This window comes from Leucopleurus acutus, assembly GCF_964270905.1.
Source record: "Leucopleurus acutus genome assembly, chromosome: 15".
NCBI lineage: Eukaryota > Metazoa > Chordata > Mammalia > Artiodactyla > Delphinidae > Leucopleurus > Leucopleurus acutus.
In genome coordinates, this window is record NC_139157.1 from 49938658 (window position 1) to 49962347 (window position 23690).

The following is a 23690-nucleotide window of genomic DNA, read 5'->3' on the forward strand; positions in this document are numbered from 1 at the left end:
ATAATTTTCACTCCCCAATTGATTCTTATGCAAAAAAGTTTGAAGATCACTGATGAGGAATGAGCAAAGAAATGTGTAACAATGACACTGAGTTTATTACAACTGTGCCTACAGTGCGAGTAAACAAGCTCTGAAGAAGTACAGTAAGGGCCTAAGCAAGCATCTGATGGATCTTTTATCAAATGTAAGTCACCACCTATTGTAAGATGCACTATTCTTTCACATACCACAAGAAGAGAAAAATAGGAGACCTCTCATGTAAAGCTGGAACAACAGAAGGGCCACAAATACTGTGTAGAATAAATGGCAACTAAACCCACAAAGCAGAAAGAGACAGCAAGAAAACTTGAATGCCTCTACCTTTCAAGTACTGGGCACCAGGTAGAGGGAATTTTATCCAAAAGACAATTCTTACACAGCTTTACAGTCTGAATTCACACTACCAGTGGGGTAAAAATAAAAAAAAAAAACAAAAAATATATAAATCTCAGAGAATTTAATTTAAAATGGTCTCAGGTAGTAGTGCAAATGACTGCTAGAGGCAAATGCAAGTCCTTTCTGAAGTAATCTGATTTCAATCCAGGCCAATAATGATTACAAGATGTATCCCTATTTTAGAAGTGTTTTTAAATGTGAAAAAAATGTCTTAGAATCACTAAAATGCAGTAAATGGAATGTATGCCTGCCCAGAAACTTTTGGGTGGAGTGGCTATTTTCTGGCTCTCAAAGGTACTTCATACATAATTTCATATAGGTGTTGATTTGTTTTTAAAAGTAAGAACTACAAAATAAAGACTATTTAAAATTCTAAAAATCCTTTTCCTTCCCATCACATTAAACATTTTTAATTATTCACTCTAAATATAAAAAAAATCTCATCCATAAAAAAAATATAAATCAAACAAACAAAACAACCAACAAGTGAGATCAGACAAGTTGTACCCCAGAGTGCATGTAAATGCTTCAGTGTTCACTGGGACTTTGAGAACTAGATTGCAAAATTCACCACAGGCCCTGGTAACAGTCCAGACACAACAGGAGGAAGAGCAAACTTTGCTCCTGCCAAAGATGATGATTTACAGTCCCAGTCCAACACTTGGTGTTCTTTCTTTCACGCACAGGCCACAAACATACTATCTTAATATTTTCATTATATCCAGAATACCCTGGCCCTTTCTAAGAAAAACTGATCCCTTCCTAACAATGCCGCCGTGAAAAAAAATTCCTTTAGCACTTTTATAATATTCCAGTAAAGGAGTGTATTCCTTGTTCAGACATGCACTTTCCATCTTTTCCAAGGGTAGTATAAAACACTGCACAAATTACACACCATAATTGCTCTGGGAACTTAGAAAACTGCAATTTCATTGAATAGCAAGCATATCATCCAAACAGGTGGTTAAAGGACTAAAATGGCTTTAGAGTGAGAGTAAGCACCAATTGATCACTGTGAGGAGTTCCCTAATTCAAATGTGTGACTTACATATAAACTAGTTATACAGCCAAACTGCTGGCTTCTCCCTACTTTTAGTAGATGAAGGTCCTCAAAATCCCTCTCACAGCGCAATCTGTCTAGAGCAATTGATAAAAGAATTCTAATTTGAATCTCACTCTTGCCACTCCCTGCCACAGTACCTCTTTCACTCAGGAAAGCTATTTCCTATCCCAGGAGTAAATGCATACATATATGTATATACATGAGTATAGGGATTTTTCTAAGACTGTAGAAAGTAAAGTTTCCCACATCCCTACCTACAATTTAATATTCACTTTCCCATAGAAACAAGAGAATAATGGTTTTATAGTGCCACTGATGTTCCAACCATGTTATAAAAATATTGTTTCGGTACTTCCCTGGTGGCACAATGGTTAAGAATCCACCTGCCAATGCAGGGGACACGGTTTTGATCCCTGGTCCGGGAAAATCCTGCATGCCGCGGAGCAACTAAGCCCGTGCGCCACAACTACTGAAGCCCACGCACTCTAGGGCCCACATGCCGCAATTACTGAGCCCACGTGCTGCAACTACTGAAGCCCGGGCGCCTAGAGCCCGTGCTCCGCAGCAAGAGAAGCCACCGCAATGAGAAGCCCGCGCACCAGAACGAAGAGTAGCCCCTGTGTGCAGCAACTAGAGAAAGCCCACATGCAGCAATGAAGACCCAACGCAGCCAAAAAATAAATAAGAATTTTTTAAAAAAGAAAAGTTTTTAAAAAAAATATTGTTTCTATGTGGATCTGTGGAAAATTCACTCTGAATGTCAATGTCAACCTACTTGGTAACTCTTGGGATAAAGTTTGTTAGCACGGTTTATGTACTATGTAATATTTAATGAAACAATTTTTTTTAAGTGGCCCATAATCCAATTATACAGAAACTCCTATTAACATGTTTTTTTAAAAAGTAGTATACCCACAGGTAACAAAACTTAAACAGCACAGAGAAGCACAAAATAAAAAGTAATAACTTTTCTACTCCTAGACCGTTGACTCCCAACCACATCTACTGCTTTCCCCTCTCTGAGGGTAACCACCAACAGCAGATTCTTAAGAATAGAAAGAAAGGGCTTCCCTGGTGGCGCAGTGGTTGGGGGTCCACCTGCGCATGCAGGGGACACGGGCTCGTGCCCCGGTCCGGGAAGATCCCGCGTACTGCGGAGCGGCGGGGCCCGTGAGCCATGGCCGCTGAGCCTGTGCATCCGGGGCCTGTGCTCCGCGACGGGAGAGGCCACGGCAGTGAGAGGCCCGCATACCGAAAAAAAAAAAAAAAAAAAAAAGAATAGAAAGAAAAACAATTATTCATATACCTACATACTTTTCTTTTGGTGGCTTTCCTGTCATATACATCAATCAACAGGAAAGATTTATCAGATTCTAGAAGCTTGGCAATCTGTTTGATTATAGCATTACTGGTTCATTCTTTACCATTGCATCCCTGTTGCTATTGCTACTCTCTTGGATTTAGCAATGATGACTAATTCTTTGCTGAGGCATTTCCCCCTCCATTTCTATGGATCTGAGGACTGAATCTGCATGGTTCTACTAAGGAATATGACGTAATTGACTGAGTTGTAAGACCTGGGTTCTTTCCTGTTTCTGACACTTACATAGCATGTAATCTTAGTTGTTACTTCCTTTCTCTTAGCTTTGGAAAATATAAAGTATTATGTAAATATACAGTGGTAGAAGTAGAAGTGATAAACTCTTTATCATTCTTTTCTCGGAGTTTCAGTTTCCTTATAACTTAGCCTTTATATATATATTAATCTCTGACATAAATTCTTCCCTTCCCTCCCTGTAATAATTCAACTTCCTGTACTTCTGTTTCCCAAATTTTTCTGACATGTCAGGTTTTCATTCCTCCTAACTAGCAATGTAATTCCTCTCTCTCTCTCTCTCTCCACACACACACACACACACACACACACACACACACACACACACACACCACATTCTTGACATTAAACTATTTCTGAAGTTCTTACCGCTTTACATTTCTAGAAATTTTACCTTTACAGGGACTTTTGTTTATATAATGCATTTCCATTCTCCCAGATGAGCAAAGGTACTTGTAACCTGTACTGTTTGATAAGGCAGTATAGCATAGTGGCTAAGAGGTGGGCCCTGCAGCAAGACTCCTTGGGGGTGAATCCTGTGTGATCTAAGGCAAGTTTCTTAAACTTTCCATGGTTTTCCCCTACCTATAAAATGGGAATAATAAGTCTATATACGTATTTCAGAGAATTATATGTGATGAATCAATACAAAGTTCTTAGAATAGAGCTTGACTCATAGTTAGCACTCGGCAAATCTTACTGATATCTAAAAATCTTTATACGTTGAATATCACGTCCAAAATTTTGTTAGTATAATCATTGATGTCCATAATGATACTGAGAAACAACAAAATCCAAAAGTCCCTTTTGAACTATCAAAACCTAAACTATATCCAGTACTGTTCTAATATCATGCCATACTATGAAGTTTCCAAACAGTAGTCTATAAATGGTATATAAGATGACTTTTCACAAAGTAGAATGCTCCATTCCCTACAATATTTAACTTACTTATAGTAACTTTACACTGCCGCTGTACAAACCCAATTTTTATACCTAAAGCCTTCTTTACACACAGCCCTCCTCAAGCGACAATATTACGTTGGGGGTTGCCCTAATATATTTGCTTTTTATCTACTCAAGATGATAATTTATTTCTTATCAAGTACTGACCACCATTTCTCTGAATTTTAAAAGTTAACATCCACTCAGATGTCCCAGAGGCACCTCAAACTCATATCTGAAACTTAATATATCATCATTCCCCTAAAAACTTTTTCTTCTTAAATTTTTTTTTTTTTTTTTTTTGCGGTACACGGGCCTCTCACTGTTGTGGCCTCTCCCATTGCGGAGCACAGGCTCCAGATGCCCAGACTCAGCGGCCACTGTGCACGGGCCCAGCCGCTCCGCGGCATGTGGGATGTTCCCGGACCGGGGCACGAACCCGTTTCCCCTGCATCGGCAGGCGGACTCTCAACCACTGCGCCACCGGGGAAGCCCTTCTTCTTAGATTTTTAATCTCACTTAATAGTATCATCCCCCTACTTCTCAACTCTCAAGTTCTGAGGATTTCAACACCTAAAACACTTCTTGAATCACCTATACTGTCTCATCCTTACCACCACTAACTAGGTGCCCTAGCCTAGGCCCTCATCATTTTTTGCCTCGACTACTACAATGGCCTTCTAAAATGATTTCCCTGACACTGATCGTGTCCCACTAAAACTATACTCTTCTCTGCCTCTAGAGTGATCTACCTAAAATTACAATCCAGCCATGTCACTTCAATGCTTAAAACTCTTCAGTGACTCCTCACTGCCTTCAGGATAAAGATCAAGCATGTTCTCAGGGCCTCGATGACCCGTTCTCTATCAATCTAATTCTTTTCTCCTGCCTGCCTATACTGAGTGAACACATTTCTAGTGTTCATATTGTATTCTCTTCCTACAGTATTCTTACCCATTATGCAACACACAGTTTATCAGTTAATCTGTCCATGAAGCTTCCCCTTTGCATACCTATATACTTAATATATTGAAATAATCTGTTCATGTCCTCCCCATTAAACTGAAAGCCTTGAGGACAGGGATCAAGTCTCATTCACCTTTATAACTTTAGCACCTAATTCAATACTTAATAAATGCTTGCTAAACTGAAATGAATTAAAGGCCTAAAAGCCATGCAGAGTTCTAAGATAAATCCTAGTGACAAGTCATCTCAATGTGAAGTAAAAGGACGATGCCTATGCCATTCAGACAAAAGAGGGCTCTAGTCACTAACAGTAGTGCCTGAGTTATTCTTTCAAAAAGCAACACACCCATGTTTGTCTCCTTAGCATCCAGAGCTCCAAATTTATAATTCCAATTCTTATTCCTATTAGCAAGCTGCAGTATCTTAACCACACCAACTTTTGACATGTATGTCTGAAGTGAACAACTGTTCTAAAGGGCTGAAGTAATCTGTTGATGGACAGAGTTGTTGACAGGCTGATCTGTAAAGAGACACCATTAAGCCCTTACTTTTTTCCAAACCGGACTTGTTGGCACAGCTGTTAAGGTCTTAACATGAGAAATAGCATATGTTATTGAATAGCACAGAGGGAAAAAGGACAAACCAGATATTCCTGCCTAGCTGAGGCAGAAGCTTAGTTAAGATAATTAAAATACATTTTACTTAAAATGCACCTATGAAAATTTGTATGACCTTCCTCTTATAGCTTCCAATTCTTCATTAGTTTCCAATGTTCATCCTTTACTTCTAGCTAGCTGTGCCAAATGCTGAAAGTGTTGAGGGCCTCCCAATGTACCACTAGCAGCCAAACTACAAGAGGCATAGAGAAGACCCTATTATGATGGCTAAACATGAGATATCTTTATTGTTCCTAAGAACTTCTCTTGCATCCAAATAGAGACTACACCTGTGACTGTGTCAGCATAACTCACTTCATTTAAGATTGAGATGACTTTTCAGTAAAGGTAATGTTAGGAATCTGCATAATTTTCAGTTTTCATCCCACTTCAATTCCAACACTATTTGCTGAGTGCCTAACATGTGCCAGACTTTGTGCTAGACATGGAGGGAGAAAGAGGAAGAGGGCATAGTCTGAGGAGAAATAAATGCAATGCCTAACCAATGTGGGCCTTTGAACTTGCTCTAAACTACTACTAATCTGGTATCCCACAAAAATTGGGGTTGACCCTCCAATGCTGCTTTCATCATGGTAACCAGCCAAGTTTGCCAGTCCAGCTCAGATGAGCCTTAGCTAAGACAGACTCAGCCTCCTTTCGACCTCGAACTAAAAACTTCCTATTGCCGCAGACTACATTCCATTGAAAGGTATACAAGGGTTGTAGCACAGCAAAACCAAAAGGCACGGCCAAAGGCATTTGTACTGATAAGTTCAATCATTAATAATATTATTCTTATGTATATGAATACTGCTAACAACTTCTTATACTTACATTATATATAAATCCATAATATTTTACTGTGCTAGCTGAGAGATTAGGGTGAGAGTATTTGGAAAGAGGTTTGACAAAAAACTGAAAACAATATATATACTGTTTTTCCCCCCGATTACAAAAGTAATACACGCTCATTCTATAAAATTTGGGAATGACAGAAGAAAATAACAATCACTATAAACTCTAGCAATCTAAGATTGTTAAGGTATTATTAATACTTTGGTATCTATTAAGTCAATCTTTTATTATTTTAACCAAAGTTAGGATTGTATCATACAATGTTTATGTAAATTGCCTTTCTACTTAACAATATATGATAAACATTTTCTTGTATCATTAAATATTCTTTTAAAGTATAGGGTTCTTTTAGTGGCTGTAGATAAATATTTATGTAAATTACCAATTTTTTTTATTAGGATACAAGTTAAAGTTTTATTAGGATACAACTTAAGTTAAAGACAGTTTTGATGCTTCTGATACATACTGTCAAATTGCCTGGAACAGTTTTATTTTTTAACATTTTTTTGGAGTATAATTGCTTTACAATGGTGTGTTAGTTTCTGCTTTATAACAAAGTGAATCAGTTATACATATACATATATCCCCATATCTCCTCCCTCTTTCGTCTCCCTCCCACTCTCCCTACCCCACCCCTTCTAGCTGGTCACAAAGCACCGAGTTGATCTCCTGGAGCTTTTTTTTTTTTTTTTAATGCAGTACGCAGGCCTCTTACTGTTGTGGCCTCTCCCATTGTGGAGCACAGGCTCCGGACACGCAGGCTCTGTGGCCATGGCTCACGGGCCCAGCCGCTCGTGGGATCTTCCTGGACGCGGGCACGAACCTGTGTCCCCTGCATCGGCAGGCGGACTCTCAACCACTGCACCACCAGGGAAGCCCTCCTGGAGCTATTTTAAATTAAGACATTACTGGAGCTTTGCTTAGACTGAGACGAAGTCCTAAAGTTCACAATTCTCACCATGTCTTGAGACTATTTCTCCAATCTATAATATTTTTAACTTTTACAAAGCCATCAACTGTCATTAATTTAGCATTAGCTTTAACATATTTGTTAATTATAGCTTGTGTGATTTAATTAAATTGCTTTAAGAAACTTAGTTTTATTTTAGCAAGGTCTGGACACATCTGCCTTCCTCTGTAGTTCCTTAAGAGCAGAGACCATATCTTATTCATTACTCTATTATCCACTGGCCTTATTAAATGATAGTCATTCAATAAGCATTTGTTGCACTTGATTCAATTAATGTAGAAATACATAAAATGAAACACATCTAAGGCTAATAGTTAACAAACATTTATTAGTATATGTAATGCATACATTCTACTTCTCTGAAATCCGGATTCAACTTTAAATTATATTTGGCAACATTTTTTCTTTCATTGTGGCACATAAAGTAATGCTGTGCCTTACAATCTCTGGTATCTTAAATTCAATGAATAAACTCTTCATAAAACCATACACTGAGAACATTTTTCTCATGCTACTAAATAAGTAAATGCAAAGTGCTGATCATGGATCTCTACAGCTGCACAAAGATGTGAGGGGCTATCCCCTATAGGGGTTCCTCTGCTCTATTAAATCAGTGTGTTAGGTCTTCGAGGCCAGAACTTCACCTTATTCATCTCTGTATTTCTAACATGTGCTCTCTAGGGGCTCAATAAAGATCAGCTAAATGAATAAAAACATTTGGCTTGGAGGAAGGGAATGATTGGGTGACAGGGGATGAGCCACACTGTAAAGGAAGAAAACAAATTATAAAGATAATGTGACAAGAAATAAAAAGAAGGAAATATACTTATTATTCTAAATATTTAAAGATTATAGATCTACAACTCACTATGGTTTATACAGTATTTATCAAAATGTGTCCTACAGAATACTAGTTTTATAGGATATTAATTAGAGTTACTCCATAAATTAAACAGATTTCCAGGGAAATAAAATTAAACTAATTTGGGGAAATTAGTAAAACAGCATTAACCAACTTCTTCACCAGCAAAGTTTATCAGTATATTTAACATTCTACTATCATTTTGAATTTTTCAAAACAGAGATAGAGCATGTATCTCCCAAACTTATTTGCAACAGAAAACATTTTTGGGGGTCCTCCTGAGAAATCAGCGTTCCACAGAACAGACTTCAGGTAATGTCTATATACAGAATCTTCAAAGCAGCTCTACACGGAAGACAGTTATCAAAATATCATGAGATAAGTAATTGATAACAAAATAACAACTGGTAACAGAAATAAAGAGAAAATTGTCTAAAGCATCCGTATTGCATACATAGAAATTCATATTTCCAGGGGAGGAGGGTAAAGGAAGAGAAGTAAAGAGACTGTCCTATAAAACAAGGGTTAAAGATTGTAGTATTCATGCATTTAAGTTCACTTGATTTAGTAAATAACTACTCTGGTGTATCTGACTAAATGGTACCCCAAAATTGTAGTGTACCTTCAAAAGTACCTGACATAATCATGATATAACCAAATTATTTGGTAGATACTATAATTTTTCTCATTAACACAACTCATGAAATAAGGAGGGTTCACAGAAGAGACAGTAAAATTGAGTAACAGAATTCAAACAACTGGCATAAAATTATTTTAGAGCAAGAAACAGAATTTGTCTCTTATATGTTCTAAATGAATAAAGTCTAAAAAAAAGAACATATCACAAGAGAAGTTTCACAGCCATTATCTATCCTTTTTTGAACAGAAGAATATAAGGAAATACAATTAGGTTCAAACAAAATGAGAAAAGTGAGGAACATTAAATACCTGGGGTCAGAGACTCCTCCAAAGCACTGCTACTTACTGATGGGGCATTACATTTGGATTTGCTGGTATGGTGGCAATAATACGGAGTTCTAACTAGTCCTGTGACCTCATCCTAATTAGTAGCTTAACTTCTCTACAACTTTCTCTCTATATAAAATAAAAGGGTTGACTTAAGTAATCTTGAAGTTTTCATCTATTTCTAAAATTCTAATAAAAGGGAAGCAAATTTACAAACATGTTGAAATGTTACTTAAGCTTTTGCCATAAATCTTCAGTTTAGAAACACTGGGATAATGTCAAATAAAAATTTGTAAGTCCTTAAATTTACTATAGAGTTTTAGTAATCAAAGCAGTGGCGTAAGGAGAGACAAACAGACTGATGAACAGAAAAGAGTCCAGAAACTGACTCTGGTACATACAGGAATTTGGTATTATGAAAAAGAGGGCATTTTCATGGGGAAAGGATTAACCAGTCACAATTTGTGCTGAGATAACATACTACCCATATTGTAAAAAATAAACATATATCTCCACTCCACGCCAAAGACAAAAATAAATTCTAGCTGGACTGAACACCTACATGTAAACAACAAACCAGAACTCTTTTAGAAGAAAATATAGAATATGTTTCAGACTTTGGGTAAGAAAGATGTTGTAACAAACAAGACAATTTACAACAAGGAGAAGGAAAAGGGATTAAAAACTGTACTAAAATTAAAATTTCTATGCAACAAAAGACACAATTGACAAAGTTTTTCTAAAAAGCAACATATATAACAGATAAAAGATTAGTATCAGAATTACAGAAACAACTCCTTTTCTACAAATCATTAAGAAAAAAACCAAACAGCTCAATTAACAAAGGGACAAAAGATATTAACAGTGGTTAACAGATGAGAAAATATGAATAGCTAAAAACCAAAAAGGTACTCAACTTCAGGAAATACAATGTAATCAGGAAAACACAAGTTAAAACAACAATGAAAAATTATTTCATACCCATTAGGTTGGCATAAAAACCTGTCAATATATAACAAGGATGTGGGGAGAAGAAAATTTTCACACACTGCTGGTGGGAGGGTAAACTGATGTAAAATTCTGGAAGACAATTTGAAAGTTCTGATGCTGTATATACTCTATAACTCAGCAATTCCACTTCTTAGTACTTATGAATGAACCCTAGAGAAAATGGCATATGTTAATTTGGAGATATGTATAGTGATGTTCATTGTAGCCTTGCTTGCAATAGAAAAAAATGAAAAAATAATCTAAATATATATTAACAGGGAAATGAGTAAATTGTCATATTCATACAATGAAACACCATAGAGCAGCTAAAATTCAAAAACTAAATCTACACTTGGCTACATGGATAAGCTTTGAAAAATATATTATTGAGTGAAAAAAGCAAGTTATACAATGACATATCATAAGATGTCTGTTTTGTAAAATTTTTTTAAACACAAAGACAATATATTACATTGCCAAGGGCACTTCCACCACACACGTAATTTTTCCTTCCATTATAAAAGAATTAAATTAGACATTCTCTAACACCATATACAAAAATAAATTCAAAATGGTTTAAAGACCTAAATGTAAGACCAGAAACCATAAAACTGCTAGAGGAACACAGAGGCAGAACACTCTTTGACATAAAATGCAGCAATATTTTTTTTTTCTGATCTGTCTCCTAAAGCAAAGGAAATAAAAGCAAAAAATAAACATTGGGACCTAATTAAACTTAAAAGCTTCTGCACAGCAAAGGAAACCACTGACAAAACAAAAACACAACCTACTGAAAGGGAGAAAATATTTGCAAATGATATGACCAATAAGGAGTTAACATCCAACATATATAAATAGCTCATACAGCTCAACATCAAACAAACAACCCCATTAAAAAATGGGCAGAAGAAATGAACAGACATTTTTCCCAAGAGGAAGATGCTCGGCATCACTAATCATCAGGAAAATGCAAATCAAAACCACAATAAGATATCACCTCACACCTGTCAGAATGGCTATCATCAAAAAGAACACAAAAAACAAGTGTTGGTGAGGATGTGGAGAAAAGGGAACCCTTGTACACTGTTCATTGCAATGTAAATTGGTGTAACCACTATGGAAAATGGTATGGACGTGTATCAAAAAACTAAAAACAGAACTACCATATGACCCAGCAATGCCACTCCTGGGTACATATCTGAAAACAAAAACAAAAACACTAATCCAAAAAGATACATGTACCCCAAGAGAAAAACAAATACTGTATGATATCACTTATATGTGAAATCTAAAAAATACAACAAACTAGTGAATATAAGAAAAAAGAAACAGACTCACAAATATAGAGAACAAACTAGTGGTCACCAGTGGGGAGAGGGAAGGGGGAGGGACAATATAGGGATAGAAGATTAAGAGGTACAAGCTATTATGTATAAAATAAGCTAGAAGGGGACTTCCCTGGTAGTGGAGTGGTTAAGAATCCACCTGCCAATGCAGGGGACATGGGTTCGAGCCCTGGTCTGGGAAGATCCCACATGCCGCGGAGCAACTAAGCCCATGCGCCACAACTACTGAGCCTGCACTCGAGAGGCTGTAAGCCACAACTACTGAGCCCACGTGCCACAACTACTGAAGCCCGCATGCCTAGAGTCCATGCTCTTCTACAAGAGAAGCCACCACAATAAGAAGCCCGCACACCACAACGAAGAGTAGCCCCTGCTTGCTGCAACTAGAGAAAGCCCATGCACAGCAACGAAGACCCAACGCAGCCAAAAAAAAAAAAAAAAGCTAGAAGGATATATTGTACAACATGGGGAATATAGCCAATATTTTATAATAGTTATAAATGGAGTATAACCTTTAAAAATTGTGAATCATTATATTGTACACCTGTAACTTATATAACATTGTATATCAACTATACTTCAATAAAAAGATTAGATTTTATAATTAAATGAATGAAGCAAGCAAATGAAGCAAAATATTAACAATTTATCCATTCCAAGAGGTAGGTAAAAGGGTTTTATTATATTTTTCTTATTTTTCTTTTTGTTTGAAATATTTAAAGTTTTTAAATGACACAATGACACAAAATTTTAATACCTTACCTTTATATATGTATATATTCACATAAAATATGTGGATAAGGAAAATAAGAGTAGGAGAAAAAAGAATGAAGCCAGCAGTGAGATTGGTCTATAAAATTTGTCATAAATTGTGTGTGTGTGTATATATATATATATATATATGTGTGCGTATATATATATATACACACACACACATATATATGTACATGTCATAAATTGTGTATATACATATATATACACACACATACATATACATATAGTGAGTCGGCTCACAAATATTTAAATAAGGGCAAAATGAATATAGATTTTTTTTTTTTTTTTTTGCGGTGCGCTGGCCTCTCACTGTTGTGGCCTCTCCCGCTGCGAAGCACAGGCTCCGGACGCGCAGGCTCAGCGGCCATGGCTCACGGGCCCAGCCACTCCGCGGCATGTGGGATCTTCCCAGACCGGGGCATGAACCCGTGTCCCCTGCATCTGCAGGCGGACTCTCAACCACTGCGCCACCAGGGAAGCCCTAGATTTTTTTAAAAAACAATAAATTGTTTAATCTATTAAAGTATGCCAGAAATACTGGAGATTTAGACATTCAAAGCATATTATAGTAAATCTGGTAACATCAAAGACAGAGGAACTGGAGAAAATATTAAAAGGGTAAATCTGATTTAAGTGGTTCATTCATTTATTCTTGAGAGATAGAAGCAAAATAACACAAAAAAAAGAAAAAGAATTCTGAGAATAGTATGTATGACAGTGTTTCAGAAAGTAGGTGTTTTAAGGCTTAAAAGAACATAATTCAAATCAATTTTGTTACAGACACCTTAAAAATGAAATCTAAAGATTCAACATTTAAAAGCCTTTATGATTCATCTGGGCAACACATAAACACCAAGGTACACATATAATAAACAATTGGTTGATAAACTGTTTTCCAACAAGCCAAAGTAAGAAAAACCAAGTATTTCAAGGCAAACCTATTCACATTACTAAATGGCAGATAATTAGGAAAATTTCCTTTAAAAACAAAATTGAAGTCAGTCAAAATATAGGGAGATATTTAAGGTTCAGATGGCTTCATTGTTTCACAGTATAAAAGAGGGAAACTATTGGAGAGAAACCACAGGTGGATTTTTGCAAGCCTGTATGACTAGGCAAAGTAGCAAAGAAATAGCAATGTGAACAAATAACAGGGTGTATTAATTGAAGTAAAATATTCCTAATTGTAGGAAGTCTCCCCAAACAATTTGCACATACAGCACTCAGCCAACTGCACATGTTAACAATAGATAACAGTAGAGCGGCACTAAAATGGAGCTGTTAGTCCAGTCTCCTGATGTGTTTCAGATAAAGCTCTCCCTGGCCCCATCTTTGGGCTGACTTCGAGCCTCTCACTCACTGAACAGTTTTGAAGAACAAAACTTATATAGTTGTGAATATTCAGTATATTATTTGTTTTTTTAAAGTTTCTGTCACCTTTTAATATTATTGATCAAAGTAATTAATAATTTCAGATCCAGCAGAAACTTTCTTAACATATAAATGAATCTAGGCACAGATCTTATACCTTTCACCAAAAAGACCCTAACTCAAAACGGATCATAAACCTGTAACATAAAACACAAAACTATAAAACTTCTAGAAGATAACATAGAAGAAAATCTAGGTGACTTTGAGTCTGGCAATGACTTTTAGGATACCAAAAGCACAACCCATGAAAGAAAAACTGACAAGTTTGCCTCTATTAAAATTAAAAACTTCTGCTTTGCAAAAGACACTGGCAAGAAAATGAAAAGACAAGCCACAGACTGGGAGAAAGTATTTGCAAAAAACGTATCTGATAAAGAACTTGTGTCCAAGATATACAAAGAACTCCTAAAACTCAACAATAAAAAAAAGAACCACTCAGTTTTACCGACCTGGAGAAGTTTTTCTAAATTCCATAATATCTATTTACTTTATTTGTGGCTAGAAAAATAAGGTAGACATTATAAAAATAAGAGCTCTGAATTAAACAGTATAAAACTGTACCACATTAAATAAAATTTTATGTGATTGGTAATTATATTTTCTTGAAATATACATTCTTTACATTTTTTATATCATATAGATATGTTACAGATGAAATATGGTGTTTTTAAAAATTTCTATAACAAAGCTGGACATGGAGTCCTTGCTCAGAAATACAGTAATCTCTCATTTTGCTGTTTTATGAAAAATCATAATTGCCATATTTTTACTTATAGCAACTTTCCCCAATTAAGAAGCTTAAAATATAAAATATTATTAAAGCTAAGTTGTAAATTTGGGAAAAATGAAATATAACTCAAGGATCTCATTATAAAATCTTAGAGAATGCCAACAATAGTAGCATTATACAAAATAACACTTTTCAGTTCAACCACAAAGCACCTTATAAATATTTCATTAATATCAATCAAGTTGAAGGACAAGTACTATTTTACATAAAGATGATCATTTTGATGATACTGTTTCTTTCATTTTTATTTTTTATTACATCTTCATTGGAGTATAATTGCTTTACATTGTTGTGTTAGTTTCCGCTGTATAACAAAGTGAATCAGCTATATGTATACTTATATCCCCATATCCCTTTCCTCTTGCATCTCCCTCCCACCCCTCTAGGTGGTCACAAAGCACCGACCTGATCTCCCTGTGCTATGCGGCTGCTTCCCACTAGCTATCTATTTTACATTTGGTAGTGTATATATGTCCATGCCACTCTCTCACTTTGTCCCAGCTTACCCTTCCCCCTCCGCGTGTCCTCAAGTCCATTCTCTACGTGTGCATCTTTATTCCTGTCCTGCCCCCTAGATACTTCAGAACCATTTTGGTTTTTAGATTCTATATATATGTGTTAGCGTATGGTATTTGTTTTTCTCTTTCTGACTTATTTCACTTTGTATGACAGATTCTATCTAGGTCCATCCACCTCACTACAAATAATTCAATTTTGTTTCTTTTTATGGCTGAGTAATATTCCATTGTATATATGTGCCACATCTTCTTTATCCATTCATCTGTCGATGGACACTTAGGTTGCTTCCATGTCCTGGCTATTGTAAATAGAGCTGCAATGAACATTGTGGTACATGACTCTTTTGGAATTATGGTTTTCTCAGGGTATATGCCCAGTAGTGGGATTGCTGGGTCATATGGTAGTTCTATTTTCAGGTTTTTAAGGAACTGCCATACTGTTCTCCATAGTGGCTGTATCAATTTACATTCCCACCAACAGTGTAGAAGGGTTCCCTTTTCTCCATACCCTCTCCAGCATTTATTGTTTGTAGATCTTTTGATGATGCCCATTCTGATTGGTGTGAAGTGATACCTCATTATCGTTTTGAGTTGCATTTCTCTAATGATTAGTTATGTTGAGCATCTTTACATGTGTTTGTTGGCAAACTGTATATCTTCTTTGGAAAAATGTCTATTTAGGTCTTCTGCCCATTTTTGGATTGGGTTGTTTGTTTTTTTGTTATTGAGCTGCATGAGCTGCTTGTATATTTTGGAGATTAAGCCTTTGTCAGCTGCTTCATTTGCAAATATTTTCTCCCATTCTGAGGGTTGTCTTTTCGTCTTGTTTATAGTTTCCTTTGCTGTGCAAAAGCTTTTAAGTTTTATTAGCTCCCATTTGTTTATTCTTTTTTTAATTTCCATTTCTCTAGGAGGTGGGTCAAAAAGGATCTTGCTGTGATTTATGATACTGTTTCTTGAGTGCCAATTGCTAATCTAAAACTTTATATTATCTCATTAAATCTTCACAACAGCCCTGGGAAGGCAGGTACTATCCTCCCTTTACAGGTAAGAAAACTAAGGCTATTTCATCTCCCACATTCAAAGTTAGTGAGGTTAAATAACTGACCAAATTCACACTGCCAGTAAGAAGTAAAGTTGGGATTCATACCCAAGATACTGTGACTCCAAGGTCCATGCTCTTCTCACTATTTGAATCTATAGCTACATCTCACAAAGAACAGTTAGGGTTTCACGTACAGAAGGTGTTCATAAGCAGTACTGGTCATTGTTCACCTGAATGACTCATAAGTCCCTCAAAGAAGATGATTAACATGTGCAAACTTGGACTCAGTATCTTTCCATCCAAGACTGGTCTTCCTAATATATTCCATACTCTGATTAATGGAAGGAGTTACTCCTTACCATCTGGATAGTAGTCCCCCAGGCATTTCCTTTTTTTATCTCCATGATCCAAACAGTCACCAAATCCCATTGAGTCTACCTGCTAAACATCACCCTTCTCTCATCATCATTCACACAGTCCTTCAGCTACTATCCTATCTCTATCCCTCGTTGTTCAGCCAAACTTCTTCAAAGAACAGTCTACATTCCATGCAGGTTGTATGCTTAAGGGCAGTTCTTAATGGCAGCTTCTTAATTATGCTGCTGTATAATTAGTGCCAATCATAGAGCTTGTCCATATTAGGTTTTCAATAAATACTCGACAAATGAATGCAAATATCAGGCTTTCATTCCTCCATTCCCCTGTAAGTGCACTGAAAAAGGTCATTTTCTGATAGGAAAATGGCACTGCCTTCTTTAATAAATAAAATTCAGATCCTCTGAGGTTGACAATGGAAGAAGAATCTCTACATGCAGAAGAGGAACTTATGAGTTAAATCTACAAGCTCCAGTTCTTGTCCTTAATATTCACTTTCCCCTTGGAGATCTCATTATCGCTGTCCCTCCTCACTGGCCTCACTGGGAGAAGGGTGCTGCTCCCCTTATAATGCTAGAGCCTTGTCAGATCTATGATTATGACTCTTTCCCCTATATATCTTGATACAACATAGATAAAGTTATGATATTTAAATAAGACTTTACCAAAGTCAAAATATAATAAAAGAGAAGAAAGCACAGACACCAAAAAAGTAACCAGGCAGTGAATCTTAAAAGTTAGGATTTTCTCTCTGGGGCTTTTAGGCCCTGTTCTATCATAGTTCCTGATCTACCCTCAACTGGTGAGCACTATTTTAGCACCCACCACCCAAGAATCCATGCTTACCATATCCCCTCCTTAAAGACTAAACCTAGGAAGTAGAACCCAGAAGGATCCAGAGTTACCTATCCCCACTTAAATCCTTTTATCCAAGTTGTAGTTTCCTGATCTGGAACCTACATCTTTGGTAGAGGTGAACAAGAGAAATGCCAGCCCTTTAGGAGAGACTCTCCTATCTTCAGGGAGCAGCATGGTTTTACCCTAGGCCAACCCAAGTCAATCAGTCTTTATCTCAATACAGAATAGTAATTCAATATTAATATGGGAATATACACCAGATGCATATATTATAGGGTAACAGAGACTACCTACTGTCAAACCATTCAGTAACTTTAGCCTTCTAGACATGTTGGTAGCATTCTCCATATTGACTAGTCATTTCTTCTTGAAATTTTCAACCCTGGTTGCCCATTTCCTGGTTATTCCCTTCCTTCTCTGGTCAGTTTCAAACTACCGTGGCTCTTATTCTGCATCCTCACCATAGCCAATTGTATTTGCTCCCATGGTTATAGTATAACACTAACATAATGGTTAAGAGTAAGCTTTGGATGAACTCTAGCATTTCTTTTTTTTTTTAGCTATGTAAGGGCCAAATAATATAAGTGCAAAGCATTTAACAGACTGCCTGAACCACAGTAAGTACACAGACATGGTAAGTTAAAAGCAAAATAAAACAAAATACTCTAAGAGGCTGATAGTTATAATACATATCTAGCTCAGACCTCATTGTTGAGCTTAACATCAATGTACATCCCTGTGATATGTGGGGCCTACAAAAACTTAGAAATAATATTACCTTCAGAAGGCTAAACTATAAATCAGTACATAATGGACCAGAGCAGATATATGCAAAGTTAGCTTATAGAGACAGAATGGCTCTAAGACCAGAGACTAGGCTACAATATAAATGTTTTAACATATTTAAAGACAGAATGTTTTCATCAAAAAGAACAGCTGTCAGGAATAGAAAAATTTAACTCAGATGGGCAGAAATTGGAGGCAATTTAAGCTCTACTGTAGAGGTTCTCAGAGCTTAATGCTATTAAGTGACCACAACATACATCTAATTTCCTTTGTTGTGATTCCAAGCTCCTAAGCAACCTGATTTCTCATATAATCTTCCTAAACAGAAAACCCCTTAGTCAGAGAATCAGTATGCTATCTACTTGACAAATATCTCAAAGTATATCAATAAACTGGCATCCTGATAAATTCATCAGTCAAGTGTGTGTGTGTGTGTGTGTGTGTGTGTGTGTGTGTGTATCTCACAAACTCTGGTGCATGTAGAAAGATTGTGTTTGTAAGTGCACAAGACTTAGAAGCCCTGTTTTTCTTACAGTCAATTAATCAATGAATTTCATAGTGAAAGCCTCTTGTCGGAGACCAGCCAGTCAGCTTTTTCCTTGACTAGAGCACTATTCATTTAAAGCATAAATGAATGTAGAGGATAGTCGCGCATTTTTACGTAGAGTATAAAGTAGAGGATATCCTCTACTTTATACTCTACGTAAATATGTGCGACTATCTTATAACAGGATGAGACATGCAGGAACATGGTAGATATCAGCAAATCCAATTTCATGAGGGTGAGCACTACAACTCATTAGCAATAAAAGTTTTGCTCTCTTTTTTTAAAAAAAATTTATTCATTTATTTAGGCTGTGCCGAGTCTTAGTTGAAGCACACGAGATCTTCATTGTGGCATGCGGGATCTTTAGTTGCAGCATGGGAGAATCTTTTAGTTGCGGCATGAGGACTCTTAGTTGCGGCATGCATGTGGGATCTAGTTCCCCAACAAGGGATCAAACCCGGGTCCCCCCCATTGGGAGCGCGGTCTTACCCACTGGACCACCAGGGAAGTCCCAGTTTTGTTCTCTTTTAAGACTAATTTTCTAAAATGTTTTCATTATAAAATATCCTCCTCCATCCATTAATTATCTTGTGTTTTTGTAAACAACAGGTAAATGTGCAACACCTTTGAAAATTCTGACATTACATTTTTCTTCCATTCATTCTTTCGTCAAGTATTTATTCAGTTCATTCTGTCAGACACTGTACTCGGAGCTGAAGATGTGCAAAAACTGGCACAGCCGCTGCTCTGGCCTGCTTAAGCTTTAGAAGCAGATACACTTAAGTCAAATTATCACACTGACAATCGTAAAACTACATTTGTAACTTATTAGCAAGTAAAGTATACAGCACAATAAGAGTATGCAAGAGGGGCATTTAATCAGATCAGGGAAACTCTCAGAAAGTGATATTTCAGCTAAGATCTACAGGAACAGGAGTCAAAGACTAGGCTGGAACAGTCTGGATAAAGAAAACAGTACCATACTCACTGTGTCTAGCTCGTCTTCTATTCTCTCAAATAAAACACCCTTCTGGCTTTTCTACCCTTTACCGCACTGAAACTGCTCTCAAGATCCTCAATGAGCTCCACGTAACTGTATGCAGTGATCAGCTATCCTCATCTCACTTGACCTAGAGCGGCATTTAACATAACTTAGCATTCCTTCCTCCTCAACCACTTTCACTTGCATTCTAGGATGCCACACTCTAGGTTTTTCTCTCGGTTCACTGGCAAATCCTGCATAGTTGCAGATAAATCCAAATCGACCCAAACTCCATGGAGTGCCTCTTTTTGTGATACCAGCTATTCTCGGTGTTTATCTACTATCAAAACACTACTGTGAAGCTTAAAATTATATCTATAGGCAGATCTTTACCCTCATCTCTGGACTCATTTATCGAACTGCCTGCTCCACACCTCTACTGTAATGTCTTAGAGGCATCTCAAACGTAACACAGCCAAACCAAACTCCTGATTTACCCTGCTACCCCAACACACAAATCTGGAGACTTTCCCATGACACTGAATGGTAATTCCCTCCTAGTTGCTCAAGCTAAAAACTTGTAATCATCTTTGACTCTTTTACTCTCACACCTTATATCCAATCTGTCAGCACACCTGTTGGCTATACTTTCACAATATATTCAGACTCTGGCCTCTTCCCACTGCCTCCACTGCTATCACCCTTGGCCCACTACCACTACCATCTTTTACCTGGACTATTACCTTACCTTTCTATTTAGTGTCTCTGCTTCTACACTTGCTTCTCCATGGTCCATGATCAACACAATTTAAAAGAAGTAATCAATTTAAAAAGTCAGATCATGCAACCCATCTGCTCAAAACCTTGCAATGGCCTCCTATCTCAATCAAAAAAGTCAAAGTTCTTTCAATCACCTACATGACCTCCATCCTCTGTGACCTCATGTTTTTCTCCTCTCCTGCCACACTGTTATTTGTCAAATGTGAGGACCCGCAGGCCTTTGCACTGGCTGTTCTCTTCACAGAAACGTTCCTCCTCCAGGCATCTGCATGACTTACTCCTCCTCCTACTTCAGATCCCCTCAAATGACCCTTTTTGATTAGGTCTTCTCTGACCACCTTATTTAAAAGTGAACCTTGCCTCCCAAAACCTGGCACTCTCCATCCCCCTTCTGAGTTGGTTCTTATTTTTCTCCACTGCATTTGTCTTCATTTACTATATATGTCACATTTTTATTGTCTATCTCTCCTTAGTAGAATGTAAGATTATGAGAGTAGGGACTTTTGTACATTGTGCTCAGTAGTATAACCTCAATGTCCTGTTATATAGTAGGCACTCAACAGATACTTGTTGAGTGAACAAATGGATAAAAAGGAATATGAGAACCAGTGACTGAAGAAAGATCTGTATGGCTGAAGCACAGATAGGTGGAGACTGGTAGACTAAGTGAGGCTGGAAAGGTGGAAAGGGACCAAATGACATTAGGTTTTATAAAGAAATTTTGCCTTTAAGATTAAGGCAGGACATCACTAAATGGTTTTAAGAGAAATCTGAATTTTGAAACAGTTATTCTGGCTACTGTTTGGAGAACTAATGGAGAAAGGCCAGAGTGAATAATCACTATTGCAATGGTCTTGGCAAGAGATTATGGCAGTTTAGAAAAGACTGTGCTTATGTAGATGCATGGAAAAGGATGGATTTGAGGGATATTTGGGAGATAAAATTGATGTCTTAATAATAATTTGGATACAGAGGTATGAAGGACATTAAGAAAGACACGGGTTCGAGCCCTGGTCTGGGAAGATCCCACATGCCGCGGAGCAACTAAACCCGTGCACCACAACTACTGAAGCCCGCGCGCCTAGAGCCCGTGCTCCACAATAAGAGAAGCCACTGCAATGAGAAGCCCGCGCACCGCGACAAAGAGTAGCCCCCGCTCGCTGAAACTAGAGAAAGCCCACACGCAGCGACGAAGACCCAACGCAGCCAAAAATAATAAATTTATTAAAAAAATAGTACTAATGCTTAGGTTTCAAATTTTCATCGTAAGTGGATGGTAGTGTCTTAAAGTGAAGTAGGGAACACTGGAAAACAATCAGATTCACAGGTGATAAGCATGCATTTGGTTTTAGGTATGTTAAGTTTGAGGTACTTTTGAGATATCCAAGAAATATCAAGAAGATGTATATAAGAAAACTGAAAGGTGAAGCTGGATGGAGCTATACATTTAAGAGTCATAGGTGGTGGCAAAACCATGGCTATGAATGAGATCATATTCAATTACATAGCAAGAAGGAGACTCGGACTTAAGAAACTACACTATGGGCTTCCCTGGTGGCGCAGTGGTTGAGAGTCCGCCTGCCAATGCAGGGGACGCGGGTTCGTGCCCCGGTCCGGGAAGATCCCATATGCCGTGGAGCGGCTAGGCCCGTGAGCCATGGCCGCTGAGCCTGCGTGTCCGGAGCCTGTGCTCCGCAACGGGAGAGGCCGCAACAGTGAGAGGCCCGCGTACCGCAAGAAAAAAAAAAAAAAAGGAAACTACCCTACCCTTTGTGGGCTGGACAAAGGAAGATGAGCCCCTCAAAAAGAAAAAAAAAAAAAGAAATGGTTTTTTTGGTTTTTGAAATCATACTCATAAGAAGTTCTCATTTTTTAAAATTCTGATTTTAAACCAGTAACATTAGAATGTCAAAGGCTTTCCAAATTAAACCAATTCATCAGAACTATAAATCTGTTCAAGGGTAGATGACTTTCAGAAACTATCTGGAAAATTCACAGTACCTTTCTCTTTGCTGCTTCAAAGTACATCAATACACAAAAAGCTATCCCTCTCAAAATATGTATGATTTTGGCTTATTGCAGTTTCCTGAAATTATCTTCTCTCTCTCACTCAGGGCCTCACCATATGCTGTTCTTTTGGCCCTCTTTCCCTGAGATGAAGATTTCCCTGACTTCCCAAGACTGGGCTAAGTGATCTTTCTAGCCATCCCAATGATATAGTACTATATGTTTAATGTGTGTAATGTGTAGTATGTTTAACCATTAGTTTAACTAGATAACAGTCTTTTCCACTGTTGCATACTTAGTACCTAACAAGGCTAAGTTTTAAGAAACACATCTATTCTGCAACGTGAAGGATTAAAATCTAATTTGGTCTTCAGTCCATTGACAACACTTCAAACGTCGACTTTCCTCAAGAGGAATGACTTTTTAAAATCAAACAGTAATTTGTAAACAAATGATTGAATCTTTAAAAAATACTAAATTTTGGAGATTTTTATGTCTTTTTTCATATTGTATCCTTAAAGCCTGCAAAAATTCATATTTAGGAATACCGGGGATTCTTTCTCCTTTAGTCTCATACAAAAGGGATTTTACAACTCTCTTTGAAAGCCTGGCTTGCGGTGACATTTAACTGAGCAAATAAACCACACCCCTGTGCAATGGCAAACAGGTGCAATTGCATAGGGGTACTTAATCCATGCCGCGCGAGCCCACTTGAGAGAGCGGAAGTAGAGGCAGCAGCGCGGAGCACCCGGTTCCACAGCATCCTCCTTGCCTGGCCTTATGCTGCACCCTCCGACCCTCAGGATAGCAACAATTCCCAAATTCTCGCCTCAACGCGCCCTCGGGATTGGGCACCCGGACTAGTCCTTCCCACGTAGATTACTAACAGAAGTCCCTGGACTAAGGATACAGCCCTAGATGGCTTGGTTTCTAAAATCCCAGAGGAAATGAAGGAAAAATCCTGTCAAAGGAAAAGTGGCAACCAAGCCCACAGTGCTCACCAAACCGACGCTCTCAGTCAATCTCCGTCAACGCTAACCCTTGGCTCGCAGGCCGCCACAGGCTACGTCGCAGTGGCTCACGGGGGCGGTAGTTTCTGTCGCAAACAGAACGCGCCGAGGGCACCAA

The 23690-nt window shown here is 37.6% G+C and overlaps 1 protein-coding gene across 1 annotated transcript in view; it reads right to left on the bottom strand.

The window, feature by feature from the left end:
* CEP57L1 (centrosomal protein 57 like 1) overlaps positions 1-23618 on the bottom strand; it is a 61557-nt gene extending 37939 nt beyond the window's left edge. Inside the window, exon 1 of the mRNA XM_082856023.1 lies at positions 23564-23618. The gene's annotated coding sequence lies outside the window, so the exon portion shown is untranslated. The remainder of the gene's footprint in view (positions 1-23563) is intronic.
* Between the last annotated feature and the right edge of the window lie 72 nt (positions 23619-23690).